General features: G+C 44.9%; 1 protein-coding gene across 4 annotated transcripts in view; it reads left to right on the top strand.

The window, feature by feature from the left end:
* ZDHHC4 (zinc finger DHHC-type palmitoyltransferase 4) overlaps positions 1-18,128 on the top strand; it is a 193,010-nt gene that overhangs the window by 23,122 nt on the left and 151,760 nt on the right. The window contains exon 2 of one of the 4 annotated variants that reach the window (XM_044075751.1): positions 5,390-5,428. The exons of the other annotated variants lie outside the window; for them this stretch is intronic. The gene's annotated coding sequence lies outside the window, so the exon portion shown is untranslated. The remainder of the gene's footprint in view (positions 1-5,389; positions 5,429-18,128) is intronic. 4 annotated transcript variants of the gene reach the window in all.

Below are 18,128 nucleotides of genomic sequence, written 5' to 3'. Positions count from 1 at the left end.
AACTTTATTTTGGGGCATGCGTTTTATTAATGTTATTTATTGCTATGGTTGCATATTAACATATCTTGTTAAATTACCTATTTTGTTGGCCTTATGCAGTAACTGTTACTGGCATGCTGTTAATATACTAACTGTTCTGTTATCTATTGTTGTGTTTCACATAATATGCATTGATCTGTAATGGGGTTATTTCCAATGTTCTGGCATGCTGTTATTACTAACAATGGTTTTGTTCATAACTCACCTATATGTATTGGTTTACCTGCATAACCACAGCACGTCAGGGTAGGCCGGTTCCTGCTGATCCACCTACCATACCTCAGCTGGCCATGGCACCAGGTCCCAGCACATCTGGGACCCAAGCCAGTGATGCCCACTCCACAGTCCCTGCACCACCTTCAGGTGGAACCACCTCAGAGGATGGGGCCCTCCCCCCGGGAGCAGGGTGGAGGGGGGGGTGTCACCCAGGATCAACTACCAGCCATGGTGCGAAGGATTGTTCATAGGAGCTATAAATATCACCTGTGCCGGAGTGAGGGCAGACTGGACAACCTGGTGGGGCCTACTGGCTCCGGAACCCAGCCTGCAGCACAGCCACCTTCAGGGCAATGAAGGAGCAGTGCCGACTGCCCATGAGTGGGGATCTCAGTCACACTGCTGCCATCTGGAGACACATGCACCTCCGATTCCACATCACCCTCCCTGTCCAAAGTGTTTTACCCCCTCATGTGTCACACACACTGCTCCTGTCAGCTGTCTTGTCTGTTTGCCAGTGCAACCTCTCCTACCCAACTTACCTCCCACCATGTACCTACATCCCTCCCCCAACATTCCACTCTCTCCTTAAAAAAAAAAAAAAAAAGTAGGCACCTGTCCCACAAAACAAATATTGTTCCATACATAGCTCTCAATTTCTCATGAGTCCACTTGGTACAACTAATTATGAAAATGAATTAACACATTTTCTTCTCACCCCTCTCTGGGGTGTGAGGCTCCAAATTCATGTACATATTCTGTAAAACCTGCACATCTGTTGCTGTACAAGAAATGGAAAGCTATGGTACTTTCCTACGCCCTTCCTGCCTTTCAGTATGTTTTCCCCCTGCTTTTCCCCATTTCACCACTGTCCTATCACCCCCCTTTTTTTCTTTAATAATTTTAGTGTGGGTGTGCGCAGAACTAAGTGGAGCGCCGTGATGCAGCATCACGCAAACCCACTTGATAGTGCTTAAAAGTGCCTTAATGGTCTTATGTGTTTCCCCTAGTGTTAGGCACATCAACAAGATAATCACCCCTGCCACATTTCGAATCTAGACCCTTGTCAACTACAGCATAGTGAATTAGCCCACTAGGCCACTCAGCTCTGAATTTAAAACAGGTGTTTCCAGCAAAATGTACTGATTGTCACTGACAGACTACAAGTATATATAATGGGACAAACGGGTGTGTACCTGGGGCTGTGATGCAAACAATACACCTGTACACAGCCAAATAAATAATAATGGATGCACGTGAGACCTGGGATGGCAGACATACCTGTCAACTGTACAGATTGTTGCATAATGTCCAGAGTTTTGCAACCTATTTTTGGCCCACTTTTCATAAAATCATATTTTTCTGGCAAAGTACTGGCACGTCATCACAGATTGACATTAGAACATCGCAACAGATGTTTGGGTTTCACACTTCATACCCTTCAGAAAACACATGCTAATGCAAAACCTGTTATTCTATTAACATTCTAAATTTGTAAGAGCAATATGTAAAGATTGCCCCTATTTTTGGGCCTTTGTCCCACTTTTATTTATGGCTTTATCCAGATTTCTTGCTCTAAGAGGTTGAGAGATATGATAGCAGGTAATTGTTCCTTTTTCATCAGCAACCTCTTTAAACACACCTACTAAGGCAGCAGTGGTAAAGTATATGTGTACAACTGGGACCCTGCTGCACAACTGCCTTTGAAAGCCATGCACATAATGATGGACGCAGACATGTGTCACAGACTGTATGTGTGCACATATAGCTTGCAAATATACCTGCTACAGCACTGACTCAATAGCTCAGTCTATTAAATGCCTTACATGTAGTATGTTTTGCCACCCACAGTCCTGGGTTTGAATCCAGTGTGTTGCACATCAATTACATTCTTGTGAACACAGCAAATAATGACTGAGTCATGCAATTTTAACCTACACAGGTTTCTGCTACTGCATTAACTGCTACCCATGTTTGCAAGTCAAAGGCCTGTAGGTAGGGACACACTGCACAAATCTGTATAGCCAAACTGTATGCCACCTACAACTCTGTGACTGGCATTGTTGGATAACAGATGTACTGTATGTTCATGCCTCAATTGGACTGTAAAGGGTACCCTTACCCTGGCTCTGGTGTGATGACACAGCTGACACTAGTGCCTCAGTGGAAGATACGCAGCTGTGTGTTAAGCTAGCTGCTACAGACCTACCATACCTCACAACCCCCTAGAACAAGAGATCCAGACACAGCCATACATAAAGGGTGGTGGGAGTCAAAGGTCCAGCGACAGAGACATGTTTCAAAGCTTGCCCCTACAAAGATAGTGAGCTGAGAGAATAGCAGCTACTGCATCAGCATGCATAGTCTGACTGGTATGACATCACACATTCACATGTCTCTCCCTCCCCTTACTGACCTCAACCCACAACGTTTACCACTGAACTGCCAGATAATCACAATGTCATGAGACAATGGCCACACATGTCATGCAAGACTGTGGACATACCTCAGGAATCTCAACAGTGGACAGTATTTGTACTTACACTTTGTGATGCTGTAGTCTCCACACCTCACTAATGTCCATTTCAAAGTCTAAGAAAGGGGCCAAGGCCTACACGAAGGCCTTAAATATTGCACTGTGGTGGCATGTCACTGGCTAATGAAAGTGCAACCCAGCTGTTTTGGATGCAGTTAGTAAGTCTGAGGCACAGATTGGTGCACAGGCAATTACCTGTTAATAAGCATTACCTACAAAAGGCAATTAACTGCCTATGGGGAACAGGTCTATATGTTGGTTTGCTTACACAGACAATGATTTTGCAAGCTGTTTTCTGAAGAACACTTCAAAAAAAGGAGTACTTCACTCTACCAGGTATGTAATAGATGCCCCCATATAATGGGATGCAGATGGTAGAATGGAGATATGGGGAATAGGGATTACTACACCAGGCCTGTCATACATCTGTGATATTGACATGTTGGTGATACTCTGCCGTCCAACAACTACAGGCATGCCTCACAGCTGTCCCTGCTTTGAGTCAAATCTCAGCTCTGCCCCTGTTACTCCCTCCTACAATGGTTGGCTGTTGTAGGAAAGCTAGTGGAATCTGTGTTAAACATAGTGACAGTAAGGGTATACACTCCTGTAACATCAAACGATGTACTGTCATTCACAACCTGCCAATCAGTCAGTGCCACACATAAATAGTGCTGGCATTCTACAGGTGTCCCTGACTGTCCCTCATGTACCCTGGCTAGGTAACTGTTTTGTTGACATTCATCCCTCAATGGTTGAGAGCTATGGCTAACATACCTGTCATTCCCCTGCAGCAGGGATTCAGTCATAGCCATATATAATGGGGGGACAGGGGCCCAACCTCAGTGACAGGGGATACATGTTGGCCGTACAACGTAAAACTATGAATACACTAACAGATATTACTATAGCATACGTGGTTTCAGAGGAGTTTGGCATGTGACAGCCAGATTCCCTATTGTCCGTCAGCAGCCATCAATGACTGGCCAACCATTTGTCAGATATCCACATGTTTGTGCTAAAAGGAACACATTCATGAGGCGCACATTCACAGTTCACAAGCATCTGTGTAGTGAGGAGGTGGGATATCTACAGGGAACATATACAACAGCAGGTTTACATTGCTGTCTGTCGTTGTGGCACACTGCTGTTGCTGGACTGTCCCCGTATAGTTGTAATATCAATCAGCTGTTTGTCTGACGGTGCTTGTATGCCATATTAGTTGGAGCTTGCCCATAAGGGACACAAGTAGACGGCAGTGATGGGTTTAGAGACATACAGCAGAATCTGTCACAGCACACAGGGACATACCCAGTAGTGCTACTATTTTGGTGATAGTCACACACATTGTGTTGATAGACTTTGAGGTATGACGTTTGAGTGAGCGGTGGCTAGAGCAGGCATTATTGGTTGTGCAGGGTCTGTACATAGTGGATGTCCACGTATCTGGTCCTGTAATGTGTCCCCCTCTTGTTGTCTTTCAGGAGCAATGTATAGCAGGAGGCATCCCCCATTCACAGCTGCTGAGAATGCTGTTATCTTGGATGGCCTCAGACTCTATCATCACATTCTGCTTTCAAAGGGTCGACAACATCGTGACCAGCATGCAGCATTGTGGGGTGACTTTGTCAGGGCAGTTAACCAAAGTGGACATCAGAACAGGACCTACGAGCAGGTCTGACACAGGATCACAGATATGCTTGATGCCGCATGTCAAAGGGCAGCTGCTGTGACCAGGGATCATGCTACCACCGGTGGAGGGCTTGCAGCAGAACAACCAGTCACAGCCACAGAGGAAGTTCTGGCAAACCTAGAATCAACCACCAGCTCCCAGGCATCCATTACCCCATACATGCTGGAGGTGGGTGCCACAGCCTCCACATTAGAGGAGCATCTAAGTAAGCTTACTTTGTTTACCAGTGTAATACTGTAGCAGTCATTGTGGCAAGCTTTGCATACCAGTACATGGGTGTCAGGTCTATCTGCATTGGGGGGGTTGTGTTAATGGAGTTTATATCGGAACATCGAAACGGCAAAATATCAAATGCCATTACATCGAACTGGTTACATCGAACCAGAAAAACATTGAAAGGCTGTCAATGACAGCTTCCAATGGGAACATAACACAATAAGGCTGTAGGCAGGGGGGACAAGCCAACCTGCACCCCCCACTACTTTAAATATTACCAACTCCGAGATTGCGCTACAGTGTAGGAAACCGAAATCTTCCATTTCCGCACTGTAGTGCACTGAAGTGCGATCCCCAGAGTGGAATATTTAAGTGGCAGGGGGGTCTGGGGGGTGCAGGGAGTCTTGCTCCCTACATGTAGTAATTTGTTTTTAACATTCACTCCGCATATGAGTGAGTTTTGATGTTTCGATGTTGTGCATTTCGATGTAACGGCATTCAATATTTTGCCATTTTGATGTTCCAATATACACCCGTGTTAATGCACAGTTGTGCACATATACTCAGAATATCAGCAATGTAGGCAGTATCACATTAACTACTGTACATGTGGATATATGCACATATTACCCTCTAACAGTGCAACATTTGATATTACTGACAATCTCTCTCCCTTACATTTTCCATAGGTATATCAGGTGTGGCCGGAGTATGTGGTCCTGTACCTGGTAAGTATGATACCATTGTTTTATGGCATATATATATAGCATATATTTCAGGTGCAGCTAACATTGGGTAAGACAGTGATTCAGGTCGTAGCCTGTTATAGGTCCCCAACCATGTCGCAAGACACTTAACTCCACATTCCTAAGCACCCTGTAGAATATTAGGGCCCATCCTAACACACTCATACTAGGCGACTTCAACTACCCCTCCATTAACTGTGAAAACTACTCATGTACCAATACACTTGCCCAACATTTCCTGGAATTCATTAATTCCAATGCTCTGGACCAGCTCACCCCCACTAGAGGTAGCAACATCCTTGACCTGGTCAATACTAACATGGGCGACCATTGCTCTACACCAATAGTCAACTCCTCCCTGGTTAGATCCGACCACAAACTAATCACCTTGAAAATCCACATCCCTCCCACCACCTCATGTCCGCAAAGGTAACCACCATGAAAAACTTCTCCAAAGCTAACTTTGAGCTCCTAAGAACAGAGGTGGCTAAATTCACGGCACCCATGCAAATGGAGAGTAGTTGCATGACTGCCAAATCATACACTAATGCACTGTACGAACACGTACACAAATGCATGGATCTCGCCATACCCAATACAACCAAGATGCTTGCCTCCAAAAAAAGGAAGCCAATCTGGTGGTCCCTTGCCAAAACTCTACAACAGAATGAGGAAACTGATGTAGAATAAGGTGAAGTCCCAAGACTGGAAAAACTCCCTTATCAGCCTCAACAAAAAGTTGAGATCCCTCATCAAATCCTCTAAAGCCAGCTATGAAAAGAGAATTGCATCAGGTAGGTAGTAAAGACTACCACAAGGCCTTCTATAGTTATCCAAAGAATCTCCATGGCAATACCCAGATTTGCTCTGAGCTACTGCACAATGGTACCTCCTATACCAAACCAACAGATATTGCCAATGTACTGGCCGACAGATTCAGTGCCAACTTTAACTCCCCTCCCCCCAAAGGACCAGTCACAATACTAGTAGATTGCCAGGCACCCAGTATTACTGCTGCACAGGTTAAACCAGAACTGTCCAAGAGCAAGAATACAGCTTCTGTGGGATCTGACAATATCCCTGGCCATGTTCTACAGGAACTACAGAGTGAACTGGCACCTCACCTGTGTGCCCTGTTCAAACACAGCCTCACCTCAGGCTTTGTCCCTACTGAATAGCGCACTGCTATAGTCATCACCCCTCCACAAAGGAGGAGCGACTACAGACCCAGGGAGCTATTGCCCCATTAGCCTGACAAGTCTGATATGCAAAGCTATGGAATGCATCATCATGGACCTAATAAACAAGATATAGGAAATCTCCAAACTCTGGATCCCACACAGTTTTGTTTTGTGAAGGGTAGATCATGCCTGCTCAACTTGGTCGACTTCTTTGAGTCAGTCACCAGAGCTGTGGATGAAGACAAGGTGGTTCATACAGCCTACCTTGATCTGGCCAAGGCCTTTTATACCATTCCCCATTCAGGAATCATAAAAAAACACACTAAGCTAGTTATCAACCCCTGTATCAATAGGTGGGTTGCAAACTGGCTCACAGAACCCACAGTGTGAAAGTAGTTGACTCCAGGTCAGACTGCCGACCAGTCACAAGTGGAGCCCCGCAGGGATCGGTCCGAAGTTCTCTCCTGTTTGGTATTTACTTTTCAGAAGTCCAGTCCAACACGAAGGGACTCTGACTGACAAAGGTCACAAACAATTGCAAGTTGGTAGTCATTATTAACTCCCCAAGTGATGTTGACATCCTACAGAAAGGCCTCACTGAGACCAACAACTGGTGTCAGAACTATAGCCTTAAGCTCAATGCCAAAAAATGTGTCATCATCCCCTTTGCGAAAAACCCAGTTCCCATGAACTACCACATTGATGGTAGTCCAATGAACACAGAAGCCGTTATAAGAGATCTGGGAACACAGGTTGACAGAAACCTCTCTTTTGACCACCACACTGCCACTGTGGTCAGAAAGTACTTCTATGTGGCACATCTCATTACTAAGGGTTTTGCATCCATGAAGAAAAGAGGTCATTGTCTCCCTCTACTCTTCCCTCATTAGGCCAGTCATTGAGTACAATGCCCATTTGGCATGTACCTCACTAGACACCTGCAACAAATGGAGAGGCTGCAAAAGTACCTCACAAAGAGGATCTAGGCCTTAAACACTTGTCCTTTATGGCTAAACTCAAAAACTCCAACTTTTCTCTCTCATATCATCTACTTAGAGGCGATCTCTTCTTGACTTATAAAGCCATGTCTGACCCAGCTCTGTTAGAAATGTTACATCTAAAGAAATCGCAATCCCTCCACACCACACGCTCCAGATACCTCAACCTCATTACCACAATCAACGGAATGTGCTGGAGGGACAGGTTCATAAGCCAGAGAATTATCATGCTATGGAATAGACTTCCCATACATGTCAAACAGAGCACCTCACTGGCCCTCTTCAAGAGAAATCTTGATGAGTGGATGGAAAATAGAAAGTTCACCCCAGAGATCACTCCAGTGGCTCTACTCAACAGAGGCACTGGAAACTAAGGTCGGGTGGCACGATGCCAGGGTAATCCTATGGGCTAGGCTTGTAAAGGCTCCAGGGCCATTAGCCTAGTACACACCTATGAACATTAAAGACTGCCATTTAGCCCAAGGTACAGCTGTTATGCTTAGCCAGAGTAGAATAACTGCTCCGATATGGCATATACAACTAAATACAGTTCATACAATGGATAATCACAGCTGTGCATTTGTACAAACACTAACATGTTTGCAGTTATAGTCATGAAGAAGTATTCAGCCTGCTATACAGGAGGCAATGACTCCAGGGTGCCTGTTCACTCACTATAGGGAGATGGTACATACCTGTGGCAGTGATACTACAGCAGGCATATCATTCTCAGGATAGGTGTACTGAGTATTATGTTTAGTTCTATCACATACACTGTCATATTGCATACCCCACAGGTGTAGTGTACTGGCAACATTCACTGGATGTAGCTGAAGTGCATGTTTGAAGTGGCCTGTCTTGTCTGTGTATGTTGCGTGTTTGTGTGTTGTGCATGAGATAAGTGATGAGATGTGTGACTGGTAATGGAGTTGTGGCTGCTCATCTGTAAGAGTCTTTGTGGATTACCAGACATAGTAGTGCAAGTAATGTACTGATTTTGCCTTGCTCCTCATAGGTGAACGGGGGGGGGATTGGAGTCTGTCCCCTTCACAACCTGATGTCAGTGTCCCATTGGGCTCTGATGATAGTGGTGGCCATAGTGAGGCACAGGTGGGATTGTCGGTGGCTGAATCTGTCGCAGAGGTTCACAACCCTCTTCTTCCCCATTGTCCGCACACACAGTCAGTATGCCTACACATAGTCCCCAGAGGCCACAGATATTGGACAGTCACATGGTGTCGACATTGAACAGGACAGTGTGACAACTATGGCATCAGTGAATGTAGATCTTGGCCATAGCCAGACAGCTGATGAGGTCCCACACAGAGGCAGATTGACAGGAGTGTTCAAAGGGGGACTGCTGTCCATCCACCTCCTGTCACAGATGTCACATCACAGGTCACTCGCCATGTTTCGGGCCATCATGGAGGCACAGGCATGTACCAAGCGCAACACCTGATGGATGCTCAGGGTCATGGATACAGCACAGTCTGACATCCGTGACTGCCTCCACCACATTGGTGACTGCATGGATCATTTCTGTGATGTAGTGGACAGACAATGGGCTGAGACATTTGCCTGCACATTGTCTGCGCTGGAACATTTGGTTAGGGTTGGGTATGAGGCACATGGATGTAGGTCAGCAACACCATCTGCTGAGAGACCAAGTGTCCATGCACACTCGTGCCCCCATAGTAGCAGTACCTCCAGTGCTACAGAGGGAAGTTTTCTGTCCACACTACAGTGTGACAGGCCATGGGCACGTGATCTTGGGTGGTCTCGTGGGGGACATGGGCCCAGAAGGCAGCAGTCACTGCCAGGTACTAGCACCACATCTGACCTTGGGCGTTCCCATGTTCATGGCCAGAGACGGTGAACTGTCCACTCTGCCATGTACGGTCCAGTCCATAGCTGGCCAACATACAAACATGTAGGGCTATTACTGGGCTTGACTGTGTACATGCACACAATCAGACATCACTGTCACATGCAGGTCACCCACAGATGCACATGGAACCTCTCCACGGCACATATGACCAACACCCCTTCCTGACTTACACACATGCTGCCATCTGTATGGCACAGTCTAGGCCTCTGGCACCCCCACACCACACCCTATGCATGTGTTGATACCTGTCCCACATCCCAGCCGTCCATGCCATCGATGCAGGGACATGCAAATATGTGTCTGCACAGGGTGATTATATTATTTTCAATGTAGTTGTGTAGTGCAGTAATGTTATGCCATTGCAGGTGCTGTGGTCCATGACAGGTACTATATGCTGGCATGTGCCATGACGACACAGCAAACCTTGTGTATCTTAAGTACATGAAGTTAGACTGGTGGTAGTGTGACAGAATGACCGGTGTATCACAGACCTGTGTATGTTTCTATTCCAGGGGTTTGAGTGGTGATTCTGTAGACACATGGTGGCAGTACAGCAGCATAGGATGGCATGGCATCACAGCAGAAATATGATGTCAGCAAGGTACGGCAATATTTGTGCATGGTTTTCTAGGTGCATACGAGTAGAAGGTTGTGTCTGGGACAATGGGAGCAGCCAGCATAATTATGCATTCATACTTTGTGAAAAGATCTACTACCCTTTATACATCTCGCCTGGGTTTTCTGACTGTACAAATCTAGATGGGGACAGACAGTAGTGATGCCTATATAGGATGTGGAGTTTGTCACAGAGCTGTAAAATGCATAACCATTGCACAGAAATAGCCCATATGGGCATGTCCATACTGATACTAGGGGTATAGCTGTAACCACACACATGGACACACACACACACATGCACAGAGTTGGCTGGTGGGAGTCTAGAACCGCTACCTATCTACTTTTACACACTATAGCTCCCAGTAGTTATCGCATGTGCCACGGAGTTTATCTGATTTTGGACTGTCACCTAGTACTCATAAGGTGGATGACATCAGCAGGCCTTGTATGGGAGGGCATTTAGAGGCCAGCAGCTAGTCGTAGGCCCATAAAATGCATAACCATTGCAAAGAGATTGCCCATATGGGCTTTTCCATAGGGTCTATATTAGAACATCGAATGATTAAAATCTCGAATGCTCTAAAGAGCGAAAATGACGGGCCTCAAACTCATTATTGTGGGTAGACTGTCAGCCAGTGCTGTTAAGGTGGATAACATCAGCAGACCTTGTAAAGGAGGCCACTGTAGAGGCTAGCAGTTAGTCACAGGGCCTTAAAATGTATAACTATTCGACAGAGGTAGGCCATACAGGTATGTCTTTACTGCTGCAAAGGGTGATATTTACACACACACACACACACACACACACACACACACACACACACACACACACACACACACACACACGGCTGTTGTGAGATTAAAGATCCTACCTGTCTAGTAGTACACATTACAACCTGCAGTATTTATCACATGCACCATGGAGATTATTTGAAAGTAGACTGTCAGCCAGTGCTGTTAAGGTGGATGACATCAGCAGGCTTTGTAAAGGAGGCCAATGTAGAAGCCCATCAGGTAGTCACAGGGCCTTAAAAATGAATAACCATTGCACAGACATAGGTCAGGTAGGCATGCTTTACTGCTGCAGGGGATATATCTATACACTCACATACACACACACACACAATTACCTGTTGTGAAATTAGAACCCCCTACCTATCTATTTGTACACACTATAGCTTGCAGTACTTATTGCATGCACCACATTTTATGTCTGTTGTATTTGTGGATGCAGCCACAGTACTTGTGGCCTTGTTTTACACAGCATGTGTGGCTTGCAGAGTGCTCCAGCATGCTACTGTTATTGTCTCTAGTGTCACAGGAGTGGGATACCTGTTAATACCCCATACCTGTTAATACCCGTGCTATGTGTGTACAGTTTCCGGTATGGCCATGTAGTTTGGTAGGTGGACAGTTGGCTATGGACAATATGGCCTGTCCAAGGCCTGCGTTAAAACCATTGCACATTACACCACCTGCTCACTGTTGTCTGTCTACAGGGTGACATTTCACAGGCACAGGGCTCCGTGGGTGAGTGGATTATGTCCTTTTGCAGCATTGGTGTGTTACGATTAGATAACTGTTGTGATGTGTAGGTGCAGATAACCGCGCAAGTGTATGTATGTATGTATGTGTATATATATATATATATATATATATATATATATATATATATATATATATATATATATATATATATATAAATATATATATATATATATATATATATATATGTGTGTGTGTGTGTGAGAGGGATGGGGGAGACATACTTAGCTGTCTGTACGCACAGACATATTTCCACATAGCTGTTCTTTGGGCAGAAGAGGCAAGAGACCTGGGCTCAAGTTAGCTAAATGTAGGCGCATGCCCAGTGTGACTGTCAGTAATTACAAGGTGAGTGCAGACCACACCTACCTGTACTCCACTCCACTCTAGGATTTTGTGTGCTGTAGACCACTGGCTGCTGCACCTGTTTCCACACTCCAGCACCTCCCTGTTATTTTGTCCAAGACATTCCCTGGCTGTTTGCTGAATGTAATATGTGAGTCATACCGATCAACTGTACAGATTTGCACAGAATGTCCAGATATTTGCCTCATGGCACATTAGTGGAAAATTATTATTAAAGAGTGATGTTAGAAAATAATGACAGACATTTGAGATTCAGACTGCAGACACTTCAGGAAATTCATGGTAATGCAAGGCCTGTTATTCTATCAATTCTTTATGTTTGTAAGTGCAATATTTAACACTTGCCTCTAGATTTGGACCTGTGTCCCACTTCTATTCATGGCTTTGGCCAGAATTGTTGCTGTAAGAGGTTTGATGTGACTGGGGTACATGCTGTAACACCACATACAGGGTGACAGTTTGCATACCTCTCCCTGTACATGTTTGTGCACAATGTCTGGCCTATTGCTCCATAAGTCTGCTCCGTTCTTCATACAGTTGTGGTTTTCTGGTACTATACTGTAAAATGCAGTCACTGAATTGTTGTAACTATTGACACATTAAGTGATGGCCTTTACATCCTGCAGCTAATCTGACCTGTTGCAATCTGCTGTTATATTAGCAAACTTGGACATTACACAGATCATTTATAATGTCTGTCTGTAGGTTTGGCCATCTGTCCCCCATTTTCTCTGGCTTTATCCAGCTGTCTTGCAATAACAGATTGCGGTGTTATGAGAGTCTGAGTGACTCATGCAAAAGTTGTAGATTCTGCCAGCTTCGAACCATCAACACCATCACCCATGCTAATGTCCTTAGCCCAGTGAACCACACCAGCTGCCAGAAGGAGAAAGGTTTAATTCCTCACACTATCAACAGCATACAGACATACACTGACCCCTGTGTTTTGTGGGTAAAATATGTGGCCAGGTTGTATGTCACAACCCTGGAAATGTGTGGTCTGCTGATATATCCTTGCAAACATACTCTTATTGCAGTTGTATGGGAACACAGCCAGTGCTGTTAAGGTGGATAACCTCAGCAGACCTTGTAAAGGAGGCCACTGTAGAGGCTAGCAGTTAGTCACAGGGCCTTAAAATGTATAACTATTCGACAGAGGTAGGCCATACAGGTATGTCTTTACTGCTGCAAAGGGTGATATTTACACACAGACACACAGACACACACACACACACACACACACACACACACACACACACACACACACACACACACACACACACACACACACACACACACTCTGAGGGGACTCTGGCATTGACAGTCGTGCATCTGTCCTATGACCCCATTGTTTGCCATTTCCCTTGCATAATGCATTGGGGTTTCCAGCCATGTGGCCTAATGATTATTATGGGGCACTCAGTATTGGACAGAGTACCTGTTGTCCCGAGTAGCCCACTCTATTCCCTTGCATACATGCAGCAGATCCATACATATGCTACCATAGTCTAGTACCCCATGCATTTGTTGTATAGGAGAGTGACTTACCTTGTGAATACAGCAGTTGAGAGACCTGTGTTTCAGGGCTGACTCTGTCTGATGCATGCAGTACACAGCCAATACATGGTTAGGTACAGGTTGTGTGGTGTGGCTGGCATCCTTTTTACTATGTATGCAAGTCAGAATAAGATGTCAGTCCCTAGGACCCTAGGTTGTCAGTGCATGTGCTATGCGTTGCCTCTTGGCCAAGGCCAGGGTATACTGGGTACTCCTACGTCTGCCTACAGGGACAGTCTCAGGGTGTTCCTCCTCCAAGTTCCCCTGTGGGTGTGACTGCGGGGACCTAGGCGCTGGTTGGGGGCTGTGTGTCCCTTTCCTGCAATGATCCTGCCGCAGCTGTTTCCACAGGATCATATTGTGTAGCATGGCACATACTGTGAACATCTGTGCACATGTGGCTGGAGAGTACCGCAAGGCTCTACCAGATATATTGAGACACCAGAACCGTGACTTGAGCAACTCAAACACATGCTCTATGATGTTCCTAGTTTGTGTGTGCCCCTCGTTATGGTGTTTTTCGGTGGGTGGGTGTGCATTTCTGATGGGTGTCATCATCCACAGTGCCAGTGTGTACCCAGCATCATCCATTAGATGGCTGTACAGGATGTCCTCCCTGGCAAACATCTGGTATAGCTGTGATATATGCCATATATGAGAGTCATGATAACTGCCAGGGCTGCCAACATACACATTCATGATAATGCCCTGGGCACTGCACATGACCTGGTAGTTGATGGAGTGATACCCCTTGCAGTTGATGTACACTCTACGCTTCTCACCGTGTGGTGCTTTGATGTAGACATGAGTGCAGTCTATGGTACCCAGTACCTCAGGGTAGTGTGCTACACAGTAGAAGAGAAGCATACTGCTGGCCCTCTCCTCAAGGGTGCAGGGTAAATAATTATGCTCACTGGCATATGTTTGCATGGTGTCCAGGAACTGGTGGAGTACCATGGATGCTGATGCCTGAAAGACCCCAATCACATCCCCAATTGGTCTTTGAAAAGTACTTGTAGCTAGTATTCTAAGGGCTACACATACCTTTGTTTCCACTGGGATGGGTTCCCATCTGTTGGCTCTTGCTCTGAGTTGAGGGTGGCAGAGCTTGGTGAGTTCTTGTAGTATGTCCCTGTCCACCCTGTAGCACTCTACAATCTCCAGATCATGTAGCTCCTGGAAGGTCACCCTGGGTCTGAACACTCTTCTCCTTCTCAGTCTAGGCGTATTATCAGCAGCAGCAGCACTGACCTCAGCATCTAGCACATACAGATGTAGCAAAGCTGTAGCAGCCCCTAGCATTCGCTCAGTTAAAATTCCCAAGTCTGTATTCCAGTGGTGCAGAGTATGGGGGAAAATGAGATTGTAGGGTGTCTGCATACTTTATAGTGCTCTGCTGCAGGTGCAGCTTGTGTGATTGGCTAAGTATGATGCATTCCACCTGCCAAGTACATCATTGAGGGGTTGGAATGGGACAGTTTAGGTGGAATTGGCTTTCTCAGTCATTTTCTTTTCTTTTCTTCTTTTTTTGACAACCTTCTTTGTTAAGCACTGCGACACTGCATGCAAACCCGCACCACAGGTATAAACAATGCTCAGCAGTCAATAGACACATCCCCATGAACGGGCACACTCAGCACAGCTCAAACCAGCTTAAAGACATGCCCCAAAGCTAAACGTAAGTTAGCAGCACTGGACACACACACACACACACACACACACACACACACACACACACACACACACACACACACACACACACACACACACACACACACACCACACACCACACACCACACACTACACACTACACACTACACACTACACACTACACACCGCACACCGCACACCGCACACCACACACCTCAGCAGCATGCAAACAGCCACCGCTGAGCTCAAATATGCTTAAAGAAATAGAGACACACCCCTTTTTGATGTTGGCTATGTCTTCTGTGGACACCAACATGGTTCTGGGGCTACATGGGTTTGATCTGCGGCCACGAATACCATGTACGTACTCCATGCAAGGCCGTATAATGTATTATTGTCACATATTTTGTTTTTTTGTTTTTACACTTTTAAGTTTTTTTTTGCGTAATGGCATTCGCCACGCAAACGTAATATGGGTACTAAAAAAAATAATTATTTTAAAGTATTTTCCATTATTTTTTGGACACACAGGGCATAGATATGCACATATCTGTGTCTGCTTTGCTATTTCTGACCTTCTCACAGGGTTTTTACAGCTCCTGTTCACTTTTTCATTTCATGTACACAGAATTTTTCCGTGTACACTTCTGACACCAACACGGGATCTGCATGACTGCCTATCTGCTTGCTGGATCGCTCTACACCCTCATTTGCATGCTTTTCACCTGCTTATGAGGTGATTTGCATGCCACGGACACTTCTGTGTTACCATGCTTATGCACGCCTCTCAGCTCTGTTTACTGGATCGCACGGCTGCTTACTTCCTTGTAAGCTCCATGCCACTATGCCTACATGGAAAATTAATCCATGTAGGGTTTATTGAATTCCCCCTATAATTTTATTCTGTATGTATTTGGAGCTCATTTAAATCTTAAATTAGTTATTTTTCCCATCATATCCTTAATTGTTGCCTGTCTTTTAGATAGCAAAGTTGCAGCAAAGATATTTGTTAAAAATTTGAATTGATGAAGAAGTAGGTATCCTATGTGATGAAGGATCCCCATGGGAGAGGCTTACTGTGAACAGGAATCCTTTACATGTGCAACTGACTGTGATCAGTGCAGAAACGGATATCAGCCTTAATGGTCAGTCGTGCCCCCTTTTGATGTATGAAGAAAAGCAGAAGCTACTGTGTTCTGTACCACTTCAATAGACATCCCATTTGTTTAAAAATTGCTGAATATTTTAGTTGTGTCCTCTAATACTTTGTATTTTGCCATATTTATGTAGTCATCACACCATGTATAATGGCTTCTGCAATTAAATTATTAGCATAAACAGTGCATTTCATGTGAATACTCCCATAGCTTCTGGATTGTTCCATACTACAGATGGATGACATCCAGACTTTGACCCAAATAATCCAGGACTGATTAATGAACCAGACACAGGAGGAGTTGACTGGGGCTGTGGGCATGACCGGTTCCAGTTGACCAGTCCCAGGTTAGGGAGGCACTCTCTTCATCCACAGCAGGATTGACACCAGGTGGAGACTGGTTGTCAGGATAGGAGATAGTTTTCAGACAATGCACATGCTTTGGCCTGCCAGACAGTGCTCGCTTGGAATATAATGGATTTGATGGATTCAGCAAAATATATATTTTGCTCCTAGCTATCAGGATATATCATTGGATTGATATTTTGAGTGCATTTTATCTCAATACCCTTTGCTTATTAAGTTATTTCAAGTGCGTTGCCATGCACTAATAATCCTTTCTGTGTAAGTTCATGTCCACCAAGAGATTTTCTTCTTAGCTTAGTAGACGCACATCTTTGTAGCATGTGAGGTTGTATTTTCTTATTACCACCTGTAAAACTATAGTTCATCGTAATTCTCATCTTGGGTTTCTGGATGGCATATGATTCAATTGCAAGTATAAACTTGTACATTTACAAGCATTAAAATAGTAAAGCAGGACCATAGACTGATGGTAGTCCAATTTATAAAACACCAATTCTGAATTAATAAAATAGAGCTACAGCCTTGAGCTGTCACATATTTACCTGTTAATAAACTGACTTTGGAGTTACAACTGACAACTTCAGTTACTCTTCAAAAGCATCTCAGTATGATACAGAGGCATGAAATGCTGACTCGGCAGCTGAAAGAACAGGTTTGGGATAATGGCAGTGATTGGCTGCCATTCCCTCTCTCTTACCACAGGGAGGTGCAGCTCTATCATGTGTGTTGTGTTACTGACACCAGGCAGCGGCAGCAGGAAAGCTGGAGGTGAGAGCCTGCCAAAAAGCATGCCAGTGTTGTAGCTAGGTATATGTGCGTGAGCACAGGTGCGTGTACTTCTGCGGGCCAGTACTTTGATCGTGCATGAATCAGCGTCGCTAGGCAGATGGGGAATTATGGACATGCAAAAGTCACTGATGGTGGTATAAATTCTAACCTGCCATAGTTGTCTTTCATCGGAGTGGGAACAAATGGCCTAATCAAGTCAAGTATAGGAGGAATGATGAATAACAGGCAACAAAAGTAAAAAAAAAAAAAAAATCATCCCCAAATTATTTCTTTCTAAGAATGCATTTTTTTTTTTAATTATTTTTACATTGGAATATTGTAAACCAGTGGCAGTCACTGTTTAAGTTTTTGATGCTGGACCCCTGGATCAAGCTACAGGAAGTCTTATTTGTAATCCAGTGCAGAAGAAGGATGTCCCAATTAATTTCATCTCTGCATTTTTTCATCGAGGCTGAAGCTGATTATACTCTGTCTTTGAGGAAGAGGGTTTGAAGAGCGATTAAAAGTTGCCACTTGGCAACTTATTTTGTAGTCAAGGTCTCCATTTGCCTTGGATGTTATTAGACTG

Source organism: Protopterus annectens, chromosome 6.part1 (assembly GCF_019279795.1).
Source record: "Protopterus annectens isolate FY-2018-M chromosome 6.part1, PAN1.0, whole genome shotgun sequence".
Lineage (NCBI taxonomy): Eukaryota > Metazoa > Chordata > Ceratodontiformes > Protopteridae > Protopterus > Protopterus annectens.
This window is presented reverse-complemented; position numbering and strand designations above follow the sequence as displayed.